Source organism: Heterodontus francisci, chromosome 34 (genome assembly GCF_036365525.1).
Source record: "Heterodontus francisci isolate sHetFra1 chromosome 34, sHetFra1.hap1, whole genome shotgun sequence".
NCBI classification, from domain to species: domain Eukaryota; kingdom Metazoa; phylum Chordata; class Chondrichthyes; order Heterodontiformes; family Heterodontidae; genus Heterodontus; species Heterodontus francisci.
This window is the reverse complement of record NC_090404.1, coordinates 40,567,286-40,586,268: the sequence shown is the minus strand read 5'-3', so window position 1 is coordinate 40,586,268 and position 18,983 is coordinate 40,567,286. Positions and strand designations below refer to the sequence as shown.

Here is an 18,983-nt window from a genome sequence, read left to right as displayed (position 1 = left end):
CCCGCAGATCAATGTCCTGTAGCCGTACCGTGACATCCTTGATCCTGGCACCAGGGAGGTAACACACCATCCTGGAGTCCGATCTACGGCTGCAGAAAGGCTTCTGTGTTCCCCGGACTAATGAAAGCCCCATCACTACTGTTCTTCCACTCTTCCTCCTCCCCTCCTGTGCAGCTGAGCCACCTGTGGTGCCACAAACTTGGCTCTGTCTGCACTCCTCTGAGGAACCATCACCCTCACCAGTATCCAAAATGGAAAACCGATTAGCAAGTGAGATCATATCAGGGGACTCCTGCACTACCTGCCTGGTTCTCTGAGACTGTCTGTCGGTTACCCATTCCTTATCCTCCTGCATGCTTCTAACCTGTGGTGTGATCACCTCCCTAAACCTGCTATCCATGTAGTTCTCTGCATTGTGGATGCACCAGTGACTCCAGCCACTGCTCGAGCTCCAAACCCTAGAGCTCAAGCTTGTGCAGCCGGTGACACTTCCTGCAGATATGTTTGTCTGGGACACATGGTGCGTCCATGACATCCCACATGTCACAAGCTGTGCATTGCACTCGGCCAAGCTGCACTGCCGTACCTTAACTTACCAGACTACTTAGAAGTAGAATATGTGACCAGTTACTCAACCAACCAGCACCTTTCACTGCACAGAAACAAGAACCAAATACTGGAAGACAGAAAAGTAGAAAAAGGAGCACCTCCTCTCCCCTTCACTGAACTCACCACTCAGCAAACACATACCTCCAGACTCTGTTTACAATCTGCACTCCTTATCAATCTTTTAGTCATTCTTTGCTGTTTTTCTATATTCTGTCCAACATTCTGACCTGCCACCCATCTTTGTGCAATTATATACTTTTACTTTAATTTTGATATGACCTTTAACATTTACAGTAAACCATGGATAGTGAGTCCTCCCCACTCCGAATCCTGTTCATACTGAGAATCGCAGGGTGGAGAGCTGGGATATCCTGTCTCAAAACACAGTCACAGAGACACAGCATCATTTACAGCACAGAACAAGGCCATTTGGCCCATCAATTCCATGTCAGCTCTCCAGGGAGCAATCCACTCAGTCCCACTGCCCCACATCAGCCCATAGCCCTGCAAGTTTATTTCCTTCAAGTGACCATCCAGTTTCCTTTGAAAATCATTGATTATTTCCACTTCCACCACACACATTGGCAGCGAGTTCCAGGTCAGAACCACTTGCTGCAGAAGAAGTTCTTCCTCACATTCCTGCTTCAACTCTTCCTCAAAACCTTCAATCTGTGTTCCCTAGTTCTTGTACCATTAGTTCATGGGAACAGTTTTTCTTTGTCTAATTTATCAAAGTCTCTCAGAATCTTGTGCATTTCTATGAAATTTTCCCTCAATCTCCTTTGCTCCAAGGAGAATAACCCCAACTTCTCCAACCTACCCTTGTGAACTCTCTGCTGTGTCAGCAGGTGGGATAACTGAGTGAATCCCTTCCCACACACACAGCAGGTGAACGGCCTCTCCCCAGTGTGAACTTGCTGGTGTGTCAGCAGGTGGGATAACTGAGTGAATCCCTTCCCACACACGGAGCCAGTGAACGGCCTCTCCCCAGTGTGACTGAGTTAATGAATATCCAGCTTTGATGGAGAACCGAATCCCTTCCCACAGTCCCCACATTTCCATGGTTTCTCCATGGCGAGGGTGTCCTTGTGTCTCTCCAGATTGGATGATCAGTTGAAGCCTCATCCACACACAGAACACGTGTACGGATTCTCCCCGTTGTGAATGGTGTGATGTTTTTTCAGGCTGTGTAACTGGTTAAAGCTCTTTCCACAGTCAGTCACTGGAACACTCTCAGTCGGGTGTGTGTGCGTCTCGGTGCTTTTCCAGTCACACTGATGTTTGAAATCTTTTCCCACAGACAGAACAGACAAACATTTCTCCTTCCACATTCAAAGGCCGATGATATTCAGGTCCTGATGAATCGCGTGTTTCCGTCAGATCTTGATGTGATGTTTGGTTTGAATTTCCCGTCAGTAAATCCTCCCCTTCTAATACCCTGTAAAAGGAGTTTACAAAAGTCAGCACTGTCAGTCCAGGATAGAAATTGAGAACAGACAGTTCTAGTTTCTATGGAACATTCTTTCCTCTCGTTTCCCCCAAACATGTGGTCCATTCAAACTAAAAGAAGCAACAAATTGTGACAGAAGCAAACGGAACCTTCCCAACTAAACCAGAACATTGCTCCCAGTGTCCATGAGACACTCTGTATCCTGAGGTGTCCACCGGTTGCAGAAGGCCACCCCAGCACGGACAAGACCAGGGAAGACAGGGCTGCAGCCAGAGTGACACCCCCACTCCCAACATGGTCCCTGTACATCCTGGACCTACACATTGCTTCTCAGCCTGAGCGAGAGGGAGAGAGAGAGATGGAGAAGGCGAGAACTGAATGTTTAAATATACAAGACAGATACAAACCTGGGTGGGTTTGGGGTGGATGAGGTGAGGGTGAGGAGGGCATTGGGGGGACTGGGGGGTTTTGGAAGGGAAGGTCATCAAAAGGGGTGTGGGTGGTGTTTTAGCCAGGCCCAAGAGCAGGTCCAGGAAAAGATCCTCCAACCTTCCCACCCCACCTCCACACCGAGTGGCCAGAGATTAGGAGAATGGGGTTAAACTGTAACCAAGGCCATTGATAAGGTCCCACAAGGCAGACTGGTCATGAATGACAAGCCCATGGGATCCAACACAAAACAGCAAGTTAGAGCCAAAATTGACTCAGAGGCAGGAAGCAAAGAGTAATGGTTGATGAGTGTTTGTGTGACTGGAAGGCTGTTTTCAGTGAGGTTCTGCAGGGATCAGTACTGGCTTTTTGTTCTATAGATCAATGGTTTGGACTTGAATGTAGGGGATTTGATTAAAAAGTTTGCAGATGAAACAAAAATTGACCATGTGGTTGATAATGAAGAAGAAAGCTGTAAACTGCAGGAAGATATCAATGGACTGGTCAGGAGGGCAGAATAGTGACAAATGGAATTCAATCCGGAGAAGTGTGAGGTAATGCATTTGGAGACAGCTGGCAAGGCAAGGGAATACACAATAAATGGTAGGATATTGAGAAGTATAAAGGAACAGAGGGGCCTTGGAGTGCATGTTCATAGATCCCTGAACATGGCTGGGCAGGTCGATAAGGCGTAAGAGATACTTGCCTTTATTAACCAAGGCAGAGAATATAAGAGCATGGAGGTTATGCTGAAAAGGTATAAAACACTGGTTTGGACACAGCTGGAGGACTGTGTACAGTTCTGGTCACCGCACTGTTGGAAAGATGTGGTTGTATTAGAGAAAATACAGAGGAGATTTACAAGGATGTTGGCTGGATTGGAGAATTTTCGTTCTGAGGAAATATTGGATAGGTGAGGGTTGTTTTCTTTGGAACAGAGGAGGCTGAGGGGAGACCGAATTGAAGTGTAGAAAATGATGATGGGTCTAAATAGAGTGGATAGGAAGGACCTATTCCCCTTGGCTGAGGGGTCCATAACCAGGGGCATAGATTTAGAGAAAGAGGTAGGAAATTTAAAAGGGATTTGAGGGGAAATGTTTTCAGACAGAGGGTGGTGGGGATCTGCAACTCACTGCCTGGGAGGGTGGTAGAGGCAGAAACCCTCACAACAATTAAAAAGTACTTGGATATGCACGTGAAGTGCCCTAAACTACAAGGGTATTGTTACGACCGACCACTCAAGTCAAAGCCCCCCAGTCAAAATATACAATTTTGATAGTGGTGGGAGAAACGCACTGTTGATTCAGTCCCGTCCCTCACAGATCGCCTGACATTTTAAACATTCCAAATTAAAGATCCAGCCAAATTGTACCATCTATTAACCCCCGAATAAGGCTAACCAAACCAGGTGTCTATAGATCAACAAATTAACTGTATAATTAGAAAAACTAAATTCTTAAACACTACTGACATATAAATAGTTAAAACAGAAAAAATAGTGACTTTGCATATTTATGCTCCTGCCGAAGTGAAATCTTCCGATATGGAATAGTCCAATGTTGCTTGAAGTCCTCACAGCCGTGTGATGGGGGGAGAAAATAAAAGTTTCTTCAACAGTTGAACAGTCCACAGTCTAGTTCAGCAGTTGAATTGATGCTGTTCTTCTCCAGCGATAAATTTCAACAATTACAGTTCAGTAGTTAAAGGAATTGGATATTTTTTTTTTAGAAATTAATCTGGCTTGACATCAGAATTCTGAGAGAATAATAAATAGGGTTTAAATAAACCAAGAGAGAGCTCTCTTTTCCTTCAGTATATGCTGGATGATAATCTGTGTCTGTCTCTGTTAACGGTGTCTCAAATGCTAGTTTTTCAACTAGTTTCAAATGTCAATTGGAAACAATGCATCTCTCGATCTTCAGTCTGAGTGGCTGCATCCCGGGGCAACGAGAATACATTCTTTGACTCAGTCTCTGGAGCTTGTTGCCTTAAAGCAGCACTGCTCCTTTTCCAGCCTTAAAGGCACACTGCATTCCTCCTGGAAAAAAAAATACAGGATCATCACACTCTGGACCAAGAGCTGGAAAGCGGGATTAGGCTGGATGGCTCCTTGTCAGCCAACGAGGACACGATGGGCCAAATGGCCTCCTTCCGTACTGTAAATTCCCAGGATTCTAAGTTGAGAAGCAGCCCCTTCGGGTAACGATACAGGGGCTGTAACCTCTCACAGTGAATATATACATGGCCCATGGACTCTTCAAGGCTGCAAACATCACATGCAGCCTGAGAGTGGGTGAAGCTGCTGAAAACCCTATTGTCCAGGATGCTCCATCTCCTGGGCACTCGGACCCAGTCGGAAACAGAATTTGTCAGGTCCTGTTTGCTCTCTGTGCCTTCACCAAGATGGCTGTGCTTGCACCCTGACCCCGCCCTGTCCAAGATGGCGGCCAGTGACCCCTCTCCCCCGGGCCTGTCACCATGAGGTAAACACGGGGCTTCTTGGCCTACCCCAGGTGTATATGAAGCCTCCCAGCCCACCCACGGCTCCAATTCCTCCCCTGTACCCACAATCTCCTCTCGCCTCCCGATCCACCTGGTCCATCTCAGTCCATCTCCATTACCTACGCTGGACATGCTCAGTGCACAGTTCGATCCCACGCCAATGCACCGGGCCCCTGTGGTCATTGAAAAGTGACTGACCCTTATCACGGGAGTCCTGGGTAATGAATCCTCCACTGAAAGCTCCAAATATTGAATGGATGATTTTGTGTCATCCCATTGAGATCAGGGCCAGAGAGACAATGGAGAAAATTATTAAATAAATTATACAGAAACCCGAGTGCCCGGGACATCAACTATAGTGTGAAGTACACTGGGAATTCTGTTCTTCACCCACATTTGGACTCAGGAATTAGAGGGATGTTTTCATAACTTGTAGTTGACACCAAACTGGATGATAGAACTAATAATGAGGAGGAGTGCACTGAAATCCAGGAAGACAGAAACAGGCTGGCAGACTGGACAGATAAATGGGAAATGAAATTCAACATTGTGAAATATGAGCTGGTTCATTGTGGGAGGAGGAATAAGGAGGCCAGTTATTGGTTAGAATGCAAGAACTTAAATGGAGCAGAGCAGCAAAGAGATCTGGGAACAGAGTCACAGAAATCACTAAAAGGAGCAACACAAGTGGATAAGAGAGCAAAGAAAGAGCTGATGTTCTTTTCTCGAGGAATACAATGTAACAGCAGGGAGGGAATGTTAAATTTATAGAGAACCTCACTAAGAAGGACTGTGAGCAGTTCTGGTCTCCAGATTAAAAAAGGATATTGAAGACTGAAGAAAGTGCAGAATAGATTTACAAAGATGTCACCAGAGAGGATGTTACTATCCAGCAAGATTGAGCAGGCTGGGGATCCTTTCTCTGGAAAAGAGAAGACGAGGAGTAGATCTGATAGAGGTCTTTAAAATTATCAGTCAGAACAAGGGGGCAGCAATATAATACAGACATTAACAGGTCAAATAGAGAACTTAGGAGGAATTTCTCTACTCAGAGAGTGGTGAGAATGTGGAACTCACTGCCATGTGGAGTGGTTGAAGGTGATAACAATGATGTGTTTAAGGGGAGGCTCAATACATTTATGAGGGAGAAGGGAATAGAGGGATATGAGGGCAGGGTGGGATGATGTAATTAGATTGGGAGGAGGCTCATGTGGATTATAAACAGCAGCACAGACTAGAGGGGCTGAACGGCCTGTTTCTGGGCTGTAATTCTGTGTACATTCAGCCTGGGTGGATTAATGCTCAGGTTCACTGGGCCCAGGGGTGGATTAATGAAAGTTCTGGCTCTATGTTATAGACGATGCTGCCGAGTATTGCAGGTGATGGAGAAGAGTTTCTCTCTATCTACCCTGTCAGTTTCAATTAATATCTTGAAAACTTTGATCAAATCACCCCTTAATCTTCTGAATTCCAGGGACTACAACCCTCACAGTGAGGTGATTCATTCTGGCAGAAGGAATAGGGAGAGGCAACATACACTTAATGGTACAGTTCTAAAGAGTTTGCAGGGATAGAGGGACCTGAGGGTTCATGTGCAGAGATCACTGAAAGTGGAAGGATGTATTGAGGGAACAGTTGGCAAAGCAAATGGGATCTTGGGCCTCATAAATAGAGGTATTGAACACAAAAGGAAGGAAGTTATGCTGAACATTTAGAAATCTCTGGTTAGGCCACAACTAGAGTATTGCATCCAGTTCTGGTCACCACACTTTCGGAAGGATGTGAAGGTCCTTGAGAGGGTGCAGAGATTTATCAGAATGGTTTCTGAGATGAGAGAATTTAACTACAAGGTTAGGTTGGAGGAGCTGGTGTTGTTCTCCTTGGAGCAAAGGAGATTGAGGGGAGATCTGATAGAGGTGTTGAAAATGATGACAGGTTTAGATAAGACAGACCAAGAAAAGCTGTTCCCATTAGCTGATGATACAAGGATTAGTGGACACAGATTCAGGTTTTGAGATACAGGAGGGATGTGAGGAAGCAGTTTTTTTTACACAGTGAATGGTAATGACCTGGAACTCACTGCCTACGAGGGTGGTGGAAGTGGAGACGATCAATGATTACAAAAGGAAATTAGATGGGCACTTGAGGCAAATAAACCTGCAGGACTACAGGGATAGAGTGGGGGAATGGGACTGACTGGATTGTTCTCCAGAGAGTGGAATGGAATCAAAAAGATCAATGTCCTCCTTCTGTGCTGTAATGACTGATTCATTTGTGTAATCTCTCCTCGTAATTTAACCCTTGGAGTCCAGGTATCATTCAGGTAAATCTACACTGCACTCCCTCCAAGGCCATTATATCCTTCCGAAGGTGTGGGGCCCAGAACTGAACACAATACTCCAGGTGTGGTCTAACCAGGGCTTTGTGTATCTCAGTGCTTTTCCACTCTCACTGATACCTGAAATCTTTTCCCACAGACAGAACAGACAAACCTTTCTCCTTCCACATTCAAAGGCCGATGATATTCAGGTCCTGATGTATCGAGTGACTCTGTCAGATCTTGATCTGATGTTTGGCTCAAGATTCCCCATCTGCATATCCTCTGCTTCTCAGCCTTTGTAAAAGGAGTTTACAAAAACCATCACTGTCAGTCCAGGATAGAAATTCACAACATTCTCTCCTCCTGCTTCCTGGCCCAGGATGACTGTACATGCACCCTGCTGTACATTGTCCTGAGGGAGGCCACACACCAGCCTGGATTCACGTCTGCGGCTGCAGAAACGCCTGTGTGTTCCCCGATCAAATCTCCTATCACTATTGCTCATTCAGTCAGCTTTGTGACCCTCTGTGAAGCTGATCCAACTGTGCTGCCATGGCCTTGACTCTGGCTGCACTCCTTAGATGAACCATCACTTTCATCAGTATTCAGAACTGAATACTGGTTGGAGAGTGAGATGCACTCAGGGTTCTCCTGCATTCCCTGTCTGTTTCTTCTTGACTGTCAGTTGGCCACCCATTGCCTCTCTCCCTGCATACTCTTAAGCTGCAGGGTGACCATATCTATAAACGTGCTGTCCACAAATCTCTCACCTCATGGATGCACCGCAGTGACACCAGCTGCAGTTCATGCTCCGAAAACCGGAGCTCGAGCTGCTGCAACTTGTTTTATCTTCATCCATGTGATGTGGGTGTTGCTGGCTCGGCCAGTATTTATTGTCCATCCCAAACTGCCCTTGACAACTGAGAGGCTCGCTCGGCCATTTCAGAGGGCATTTCAGAGTCAGCCACATTGCTGTGCATCTGGAGTCACATGTAGGCCAGATCAGGTTAGGACAGCAGATTTCCCATCTCATGAACCAGATGGCTTTTTAATTGCAGATTTATTAATTGAATTTAAATGTCACCATCTGCCGTGGTGGGATTCGAACCCATGTTCCAGTGACATTACCCCGATGTCACCACCTCCCCCAATGATACTTCCAACACAAATGGTTATCTGGAGTTGGCACATTACACAGGATGTGCACTCCAGAGGTCGGAGCAGCCCCACCATTGGCAGGAATTTGAAACTTTTAACTGCAAAGGCTTTTGTTATCAAAAAGGACTGTAATGTATCAGTGTGGTGTGAGATAGTCAAGTGTTGAATAAGTAAAGAAAATATCTTTGTAAATAGCTGACACCACAATTTACAATCAAAGTGCTATTCAGTTAATTGTGGATTTCTTTTAGTTTAGTTATTAAAACAAAAGACTTAAAATGTGAAATCTAGTGTAATTTATTAGTGTGGTCTGGGGATTCATATCTCATATTTTTCATATTGACAATCTGTGAGGTCGTAACAACTGGAAAGTGGGATGAACAGATACAATGGGCGGAATGGCCTCCTCCTGTGCTGTAAATAGAGTCAGAGTTATACAGCACAGAAACAGGCCCTTCGGCCCATCGTGTCCGTGCCGGTCATCAAGCACCTAACTATTCTAATCCCATTTTCCAGCACTTGGCCCATAGTCTTGTCTGCTATGGTGTTTCAAGTGCTCATCTAAATACTTGTTAAATGTTTTGAGGGTTCCTGCCTCTACCACCTCTTCAGGCAGTGCTTTTCAGATTCCAACCACCCTCTGGGTGAAACTTTTTTTTTCCCCACAAATCCTCTTAAATCAATGTCTCCTGGTTATTGACACCTCCACAAAGGGAAAAAGTTTCTTCCTATCTAACCTATCAATGCCCCTAATAAATTTGAATACCTCAATCATATCCCCCTTCAGCCTTCTCTGCTCTAATGAAAACAACCCCAGCCTTTTCAGTCTCGCTTCATACCTGAAATGCTCCAGCCCAGGCAACATCCTTGTGATACTTCTCTGCACCCTCTCCAGTGCAATCACATCCTTCCTATAGTGTGGTGCCCAGAACTGTACACAGTACTCCAGCTGTGGCCGAACTAGTGTTTTATACAGCTCCACCATAACCTCCCTGCTCTTATATTCTATGCCTCAGCTGATAAAGGCAAGTATCCCATATGCCTTCCTAACCACCTTATCTGCCTGTGCTGCTGCCTTCAGTGATCTATGGACAAGTACACCAAGGTCCCTCTGACCCTCTGTACTTCCTCAGGTCCTACCATCCATTGTATATTCCCTTGCCTTGTTAGTCCTCCCAAAATGCATCACCTCACACTTCTCAGGATTAAATTCCATTTGCCACTGCTCTGCCCATCTTACCAGCCCATCGATATCGTCCTGCAATCTAAGGCTTTCCTCCTCACTATTTACAACACCACCAATTTTCATGTGAACTGCAAATTTACTTATCATGCCTCCTATATTCACATCTAAATCATTAATGTACACTACAAACAGGAAGGGTCCCAGTACCGATCCCTGCTGTCCACCACTGGTCTCGGGTTTCCACTCGCAAAAACAACCCTCGACCATCACCCTCTGCCTCCTGCCACTAAGCCAATTTTGGATCCAATTTGCCAAATTGCCCTGGATCCCATGGGCTCTGACCTTCTTAACCACTCTCCCATGTGGGACCTTATCAAAAGCTTACTGAAGTCCATGTAGACTACATCAACTGCTTTACCCTCATCTACACACCTAGTCACTGCCTTGAAAAATTCAATCAAGTTAGTTAGACAAGATCTCCCCCTAACAAAGCCATGCTGACTATCCCTGATTAATCCCTGCCTCTCCAAGTGGAGATCAATCCTGTCCCTCAGAATGTTTTCCAATGTTTTCCCAACCACTGATGTTAGACTCACTGGCCTGTAAGTACCTGGTTTATCCCTGCTACCCTTCTTGATAATGGCACCACATTCGTAGTCCTCCAGTCCTCTGGTACCTCTCCTGTGACCAGAGAGGATCTGAAAATTTATGTCAGAGCCCTTGCTATCTCCTCCCTTGCCTCACATAACAGCCTGGGATACATCTCATCTGGGAGTGGGGATTTATCCACTTTTAAGCCCGCTAAAACAGCTAATACTTCCTCACTTTCAATGCTAATATGTTCAAGTGTATCACAATCCCCCTCCCTGATCTCTCCTCCTACATCATCCTTCTCTAAAGTGAACACAGATGCAAAGTAATCATTTAAAACCTCACCTATGTCCTCCGGCTCCACACACAGATTGGCACTTTGGTCCCTAATGGGCCCCACTCTTTCACTGCTTATCCTCTTGCCCTTAATATACTTAGAAAATGCCTTAGCATTTTTCCTTGATCTTGCCCGCCAGTGTTTTTTCATGCCCCCTCTTTGCTCTCCGAAATTACTTTTTTTTGTACCCCCCACCACCCCCCCCCCACTACACTTTCTATACTCCTCCAGGTCCTCTGCTGTTTTCAGCACTTTGAATCTGGCATAAGCCTCCTTTTTTTTTTCTGATCCAATCCTCTATATCCCTTGACATCCAGGGTTCCCTGGACTTGTTGGTCCTACCCTTCACCTTTACGGGTACATGTTGCCTCTGAACCCTCACTATTTCCTCTTTGAATGACTCGCACTTGTCTGATGCAGACTTTCCTACAAGTAGCTGCTCCCAGTTCACTTTGGCCAGATCCTGTTTTATCATATTGAACTCGGCCTTCCCCCAATTCAGTACTTTTATTTCCAGCCCGCCTTTGTCTTTTTCTTACAGAATTATGGTCACTATCCCCGAAATGCTCCCCCACTGACACTTCTACCACTTGTCCAGCATCATTCCCTAGGATTAGGTCCAGTACTGCGCCTTTTCTTGTTGCACTTTCTCGGTACTGGCTCAAAAAAGTCTCCTGTATATATTTTAAGAACTCCGTCCCCTTTAAGTCTTTTACACTCAGACCATACCAGTTGATATCAGGTAAGTTGAAATCCCCTATTATTACTCCATTATGTTTACACCTCTCTGAGATTTGCCTACATATCTGCTCCTCTATCTCTCCCTGACTGTTTGGACGCCTGCAGTACACTCCCAGCCAAGTGATTGCCCCCTTTTTGTTTTCAAGTTCTACTCATCTGGCCTCATTTGAAGAACCTTCTCAGATATCATCCCTCCTTACTGCAGTAATTGACTCCTTGATCAACAGTGCAATGCGACCGCCTCTTTTATCCCTTCTCCTGTCACACCTGAAGATTCTATACCCTGGAATATTGAGTTGCCAGTCCTGCCCTTCCCTCAACCATGTCTCTGTGATAGCAACAATATCATAATCCCATGTGCTAATCAACGCCCTCAATTCATCTGTCTTGCATTAAAATAAATGCAATCCAGCCTTGCATTTGTCACTTGTGCCTTAACAGGTCTATATTTGCTCTGCCTAACAGACTGACTCAGTTTCTCTGCTATATTTGACTGAGCATCATCCACTCCTATACCTCCACTCTGTATCCCATTCCTCTGCCAAATGTGTATAAACTGCCCCCAACAGCACTCGTAAACCTCCCAGCAAGGATGTTTGTCCAACTTGTACAGGTCCCACCTTTGCCAGAAACAGACCCAGTGATCCAGGAAGCTAAAGCCCTCCCTCCTGCACCATCTCTTCAGCCACACATTCATCTGCTCTATCCTCCTATTCCTATACTCACTAGCATGTGGCACTAGAGTAATCCAGAGATTACAACCATTGAGGTCCTGCTTTTTAATCTGCTACCTAGCTCCCGAAATTCTTGTTTCAGGTCCTCATCCTCTTTTTACCTCCGTCGTTGGTACCAATGTGTTCCACGACCTCTGAATATTCGCCCCCCCTTCAGAATGTCCTGCAGCCATTCCGTGACTAACTTGACCCGAGCACCAGGGAGGCAACATACCATCCTGAAGTCACGTTTGTGGCCACAGAAATGCCTATCTGTATCCCTAACGATAGAATCCATTATCAGTATAGTTCTTCCAGTCCTTTTCCTCCCCTGCTGTGCAGCAGAGCCATGCGTGGTACCACAAACTTGGCTGTTGCTGCTTTCCCCTGGGAGGTCATTCCCCCCAACAGTATCCAAAGTGGTCTTTCTGTTTGAGAGGGGGATGGCCACAGGGGACTCCTGCACTACCTGCCTGCGCCTAATACTCCATCTGGTGGTCACCCATCTCATTTCTGCCTGTGCAGCCATTACCTGCGGTGTGACCACCTCTCTAAACGTGCTATCCACGACGTCCTCAGCATCGCGGATGCTCCACAGTGAATCCACCTGCAGCTCCAGCTCCATAATGCGGGTAGTCAGTAGCTGCAGCTGGATCCACTTCCTGCACACATGGTCGTCAGGGACACTGGAAGCATCTCTGATTTCCCACATCGCGCAGGAGGAGCACATCACGGGGCTGAGCTCTCCTGCCATGACTTACCTTTAGATTAATTAGTTACTCCCTTTAAAAAATATTAATTACACGAGAGGATTCTTCTACTCCAAACACTACCCACGACAATTTAAATTACTCTAATTTAAAAAAAACACACTGAGTACTCACTTTATCACTCGAGGTCTTTTTTTAAACAAAAAACAACTTTCCCCTTATTTTTTAAAGCTAATTAAATTGACTAACAGTTGTTAATTACCCAACCAATCACAAACAAAGAACAAAGAACAGTTCAGCACAGGAACAGGCCATTCGGCCCTCCAAGCCTGCGTCAATCTTGATGCCTGCCGAAACTAACATCTTCTGCACTTCCGGGGCCCATATCGCTCTATTCCCTTCCTATTCATATATTTGTCAAGATGTCTCTTCGACGTCGCTATCGTACCTGCTTCCACCACCTCCCTTGGCAGAAAGTTCCAGGCACTCACCACCCTCAGTGTAAAGAACTTGCCTCGCACATCGCCTCTAAACTTTGACCCTCGCACCTTAAACCTATGTCCCCTAGTAACTGACTCTTCCACCCTGAGAAAAAGCTTCTGACTATCCACTCTGTCCATGTCGCTCATAACTTTGTAAACCTCTATCATGTCGCCCCTCCACCTCCATCGTTCCAGTGAAAACAATCCGAGTTTTTCCAACCTCTCCTCATGGCTAATGCCCTCCAGACCAGGCAACATCCTGGTAAACCTCCTCTGTACCCTCTCCAAAGCCTCCACGTCCTTCTGGTAGTGTGGTGACCAGAATTGCACGCAATATTCTAAGTGTGGCCAAACTAAAGTTCTGTGCAGCTGCAGCATGACTTGCCAAATTTTATACTCTGTGCCCCGACCGATGAAGGCAAGCATGCCGTATGCCTACTTGACTGCCTTATCCACCTGCGTTGCCACTTTCAGTGACCTGTGGACCTGTACGCCCAGATCTCTCTGCCTGTCAATACTCCTAAGGGTTCTGCCATTTACTGTATACCTCCCACCTGCATTAGACCTTCCAAAATGTATTACCTCACATTTGTCCTGATTAAACACCATCTGCCATTTCTGCACCCAAGTCTCCAACTGATCTATATCCTGCTGTATCCTCTGATAATCCTCATCATTATCCGCAACTTCACCAACCTTTGTGTCGTCGCAAACTTACTAATCAGACCAGCTACATTTTCCTCCAAATCATTTATATATACTCCAAACAGCAAAGGTCCCAGCACTGATCCCTGCGGAACACCACTAGTCACATCCCTCCATTCAGAAAAACACCCATCCACTGCTACCCTCTGTCTTCTATGACAGAGCCAGTTCTGTATCCATCTTGCCAGTTCACCTCTGATCCCGTGTGACTTCACCTTTTGCACTAGTCTGCCATGCGGGACCTTGTCAAAGGCTTTACTAAAGTCCATTTCGATAACATCCACTGCCCTTCCTTCATCAATCATCTTCGTCACTTCCTCAAAAAACTCAATCAAATTAGTAAGACACGATCTCCCCTTCACAAAACCATGCTGCCTCTCGCTAATAAATTTGTTTGTTTCCAAATGGGAGTAAATCCTGTCCCGAAGAATCCTCTCTAATGGCTTCCCTACCACTGACGTAACGCTAACCGGCCTATAATTTCCTGGATTATCCTTAACACCCTTCTTAAACAAAGCAACAACTTTGGCTATTCTCCAGTCCTCTGGGACCTCACCTGTAGCCAATGAGGATGCAAAGATTTCTGTCAAGGTCCCAACAATTTCTTCCCTTGCCTCCCTCAGTATGCTAGGGTAGATCCCATCAGGCCCTGGGGACTTATCTACCTTAATGCTTTGCAAGACACCCAACACCTCCTCCTTTTTGATAATGAGATGACTGAGACTATCTGCACTCCCTTCCCTATGCTCATCATCCACCAAGTCCTTCTCTTTGGTGAATACTGATGCAAAGTACTCATTTGGCACCTCACCCATTTCCTCTGGCTCCATGCATAGATTCCCATCTCTGTCCTTGAGTGGGCCAACCCTTTGCCTGGTTACCCTCTTGTATGATATGTATAAAAAGCCTTGGGATTTTCCTTAATCCTGTTTGCCAATGACTTTTCATGACCCATTTTAGCCCTCCTAACTCCTTGCTTAAGTTCCTTTCTACTATCTTTATATTCCTCAAGTGCTTCATCTGTTCCTAGCCTTCCAGCCCTGACAAATGCTTCCTTTTTCTTTTTGACAGGGCTCACAATATTCTGTGTTATCCAAGCTTCCCGAAACTTGCCAAACTTGTCTTTCTTCCTCACAGGAACATGCTGGTCCTGGATTCTAATCAGCTGACGTTTGAAAGACTCCCACATGTCAGATGTTGATTTACCCTCAAACAGCTGACCCAATCTAAATTCGTCAGTTCCTGCCTAATATTGTTATAATTAGCCTTCCCCCAATTTAGCACCTTCACCCGAGGACTACTCTTATCCTTATCCACAAGTACCTTAAAACTAATGGAATTATGGTCACTGATCCAGAAATGCTCCCCCACTGAAACTTCGACCAGCTGGCCGGGCTCATTCCCCAATGCCAGGTCCAGAATGGCCCCATCCCTAGTTGGACTATCTACATACTGTTTCAAGAAGCCCTCCTGGATGCTCCTCACAAATTCGGCCCCATCCAAGCCCCGAGCACTAAGTGAGTCCCAGTCAATATTGGGGAAGTTAAAATCACCCACCACGACAACCCTGTTACCTTTACATCTTTCCAAAATCTGTCTACATATCTGCTCCTCTACCTCCCGCTGGCTGTTGGGAGGCCTGCAGTAAACCCCCAACATTGTGACTGCACCCTTCCTATTCCTGAGCTCCACCCATATTGCCTTGCTGTATGATCCCTCTGAGGTGTCCTCCCGCAGTACAGCTGTGATATTCTCCTTAACCAGTAATGCAACTCCCCCACCCCTTCTACATCCCCCTCTATCCCACCTGAAGCTTCTAAAGCCTGGAACATTTAGCTGCAAATCCTGCCCTTCCCTCAACCAAGTCTCTGTAATAGCAACATCATATTTCCAAGTACTAATCCAAGCTCCAAGTTCATCTGCCTTACCTTTTATACTTCTCGCATTGAAACAAATGCACTTCAGCCCACCAGTCCCGCTGTGCTCAGCAACATCTCCCTGCCTGCTCTTCCTCTTAGTCCCACTGGCCTTATTTACTATGTCCTCCTCATTTACTTCACTAGCTGTCCTACTGCTCTGGTTCCCACCTCCCTGCCACACTAGTTTAAACCCTCCCGAATGACACTAGCAAACCTTGCAGCCAGGATATTAGTGCCCTTCCAGTTTAGATGCAACCCGTCCTTCTTGTACAGGTCCCATCTGTCCCTGAAGAGAGCCCAATGGTCCAGATATCTGAAACCCTCCCTTCTACACCAGCTGCTCAGCCACGTGTTTAGCTGCACTATCTTCCGATTTCTAGCCTCACTGGCACGTGGCACAGGGAGTAATCCAGAGATTACAACCAGAGAGGTCCTGTTTTTTAACTTACTACCTAACTCCCTAAACTCCCCATGTAGGACCTCATCACTCTTCCTGCCTATGTCATTGGTACCGATGTGTACCACAACCTCTGGCTGTTCACCCTCCCCCTTCACAATGCCCTCTGTCCGTTCAGAGACATCCTTGACCCTGGCACCAGGGAGGCAACATACCTTCCTGGAGTCTCTTTCACGTCCACAGAAGTGCCTATCTGTGTCCCTGTCTATAGAGTCCCCTATAACTATTGCTCTTCTGCGCTTTGTCCCTCCCTGCTGAACAACAGTGCCAACAGTGGTGCCACTGCTCTGGCTGCTGCTGTTTTCCCCTGATAGGCCATAACGCGCAACAGTATCCAAAACGGTATACTTGTTAGAGAGGGGGATAGCCACAGGGGATTCCTGCACTGACTGCCTGCCCCTTCTAGCGGTCACCCATCTATCTGCCTGCACTTTGGGTGCAACCACTTCTCTAAAACTCCCCTCTATGACTCTTTCCGTCACCTTGAAAATTTCCCGTGATATCACTAAGTCCTTTTTTTTCCCTCTTTCGAGTCTCAGCGCACGCATGAGAGACACAGGGAGCCTGTCGCCGCTCTGGATCAGCTTCCTCACAGGTCCGCTAGTCGTCACTCCGCTACCAGATAAGTAAGGGCGTCGAGCCCCGCTCTTTATTTACAGCCTGTTGCTGCTCCTGATCAGCCTCCTTGCAGAACCGCTAGTCACCGCTCTGCTACTATATAAGTAAGCGCGTCGAGCCCCGCTCTTTTTTTATAGCCTGCCATGTTTTATGTTCTATTTTCTATTGCACAGGATGTTCACAGCAGAGGTTGGAGCAGCCCTGCAATTCCTCCAGCTATTAGGTAATAGACTTGCTACTACTAGCGGCACAGTGGTTAGCACCACAGCCTCACAGCTCCAGCGATTCTAGGTACTGCCTGTGCGGAGTTTGCAAGTTCTCCCTGTGACGGCGTGGGTTTCTGCTGGGTGCTCCGGTTTCCTCCCACAGCCAAAGATTTGCAGGTTGATAGGTAAATTGGCGATTGTAAATTGCCCCTAGTGCAGGTAGGTGGTCGGGGAATTGAGGGGATGTGGTAGGAATATGGAATTATTGTAGGATTAATATAAATGGCTGGTTGATGGTGGGCACAGACTCGGTGGGCCGAAGGACCTGTTTCAGTGCTGTATCTCTAAATAAATAAATAAATAATCAACCTCAATACTTAAAAATAAAAGACTACTCACCGGCTACTTACTTCCCTTCTATTGGTGTCAGTTAAATCTCAGGAAGCTGCCCCTTATTCTGATGAAAACTGGAATGTTTAATTTCCAGCTCCTTGGACAAACTTCCGAACTGTGGAGAAAGGGAAACAAAGTTCCAAAACTTACCAGCCAATCAACTCACAGGCTTCCTGACTCGGTGGAAACGGGAGAAGAAACTGGGAAATGGCGGCTCGGATACTGAAGTCGCTGCACCATCACTTTCATGCGGCCCCTCCCTTCCCCCGGGGTTCTCGCCGCACGTCCGCCGAAACCGGCGGCTCTGATTCAGGGCCTGAGAGCCGTTGAAACTCGGTGTGACCGAGGCTGCGCTCAGCTTCCGGGAGCGGCACCGCGCATGCTCCGCGGAGACAGGCGGACACCCTGGGGCAGAGCCTTCTGACGCGTGCGTGTTGCGGTTCTTGGGGTGGAGATCGGCCGTATTTCTGCGCGCGGTGCATTCTGGGCCGTATAGGCTGCCATTTACCAGTCGGGGAATGGACGGGTAGTTCATGGTTCATACTCAGAAAAGTAAAATGGTATAAAGCAGCAAACATATATTAATGGCGCGTTTGCTGGCAACGAAACCAAATAGGTGCTGCATCACTGGTACATGCGCAAATGCAACCTCATCGACTGAAACGCAACTGTGCCTCAAGCAGCTGCCAGGAGTAAAGATGGCGCTGCTGAAATTGACACAAAACACGACTGAAATCCAAACCGCCTCAATGGTCGCATCCAGGTCCCTGCTCCCTCCCGTGATCGCCGCTTCAATCACCGCATACAGTTTCATGTTCAATCACAGCTTATCTTCCCCGCTCCCTCCGATGCCCTTTGATTCGTCATTTTCAATGACAATGCGCAGTGCCGAACTGCTTTTCGCGGAAGCGCAATGCCAAGCAGTGTGAGTGATGGCGGCGGACAAGGTCCTTGTGAGTTGTATCACACACTGCACCCCCTTTTCCTCCGAGGATGTTTCACTGGAGTTGTGTTGCTGAGTGTTTCGAAACTCTGTCTGCTAGAGCTGGAGGAGATTATAGAGATAGTGAGGCGTGAGGGTATGGAGAGATTTGAAAGCAAGGATGAGGATTTTCAAATTGAGGTGCTATTTAACTGGGAGCCTGTGTCGGCCAGTGAGCACAGTGGTGATGGGTGAACAGGACGTGGTTCGAGTAAGGACACAGGCAGCAGAGTTTTGGATGATCTAAAGTTTATGGAGGGTAGAATGTGTGATGCTGACCAGGAATGTGTTCGAATAGTCAATTTGAGAGGTAACAAATACATGGATGTAAGTTTCAGTGGCAGATGAGCTGAGACAGTGGCGAAGTCTGGCGATGTTACTGAGGTGGAACTAGGCAGTCTGAGTGATGGTGCTGATATGCAGTTGGAAGCGCCTCTTGGGATCAGATATGATACTAAGGTTATGAATGGTCTGG

The 18,983-nt window shown here is 46.6% G+C and overlaps 1 long non-coding RNA gene across 2 annotated transcripts; it reads right to left on the bottom strand.

The window, feature by feature from the left end:
- Positions 1-756: 756 nt before the first annotated feature.
- On the bottom strand, positions 757-17,882 carry LOC137349405 (uncharacterized). Of its 2 annotated transcripts, XR_010969384.1 has the most exons (4): positions 17,677-17,882; positions 7,483-7,604; positions 3,992-4,526; positions 757-2,047 (listed from the first exon to the last, which is right to left on the bottom strand). It is a non-coding gene; the product is annotated as an uncharacterized lncRNA (long non-coding RNA). The 2 variants fall into 2 exon arrangements; XR_010969383.1 differs by lacking the exon at positions 757-2,047 and having other exon boundaries at positions 3,811-4,526.
- Positions 17,883-18,983: the final 1,101 nt, after the last annotated feature.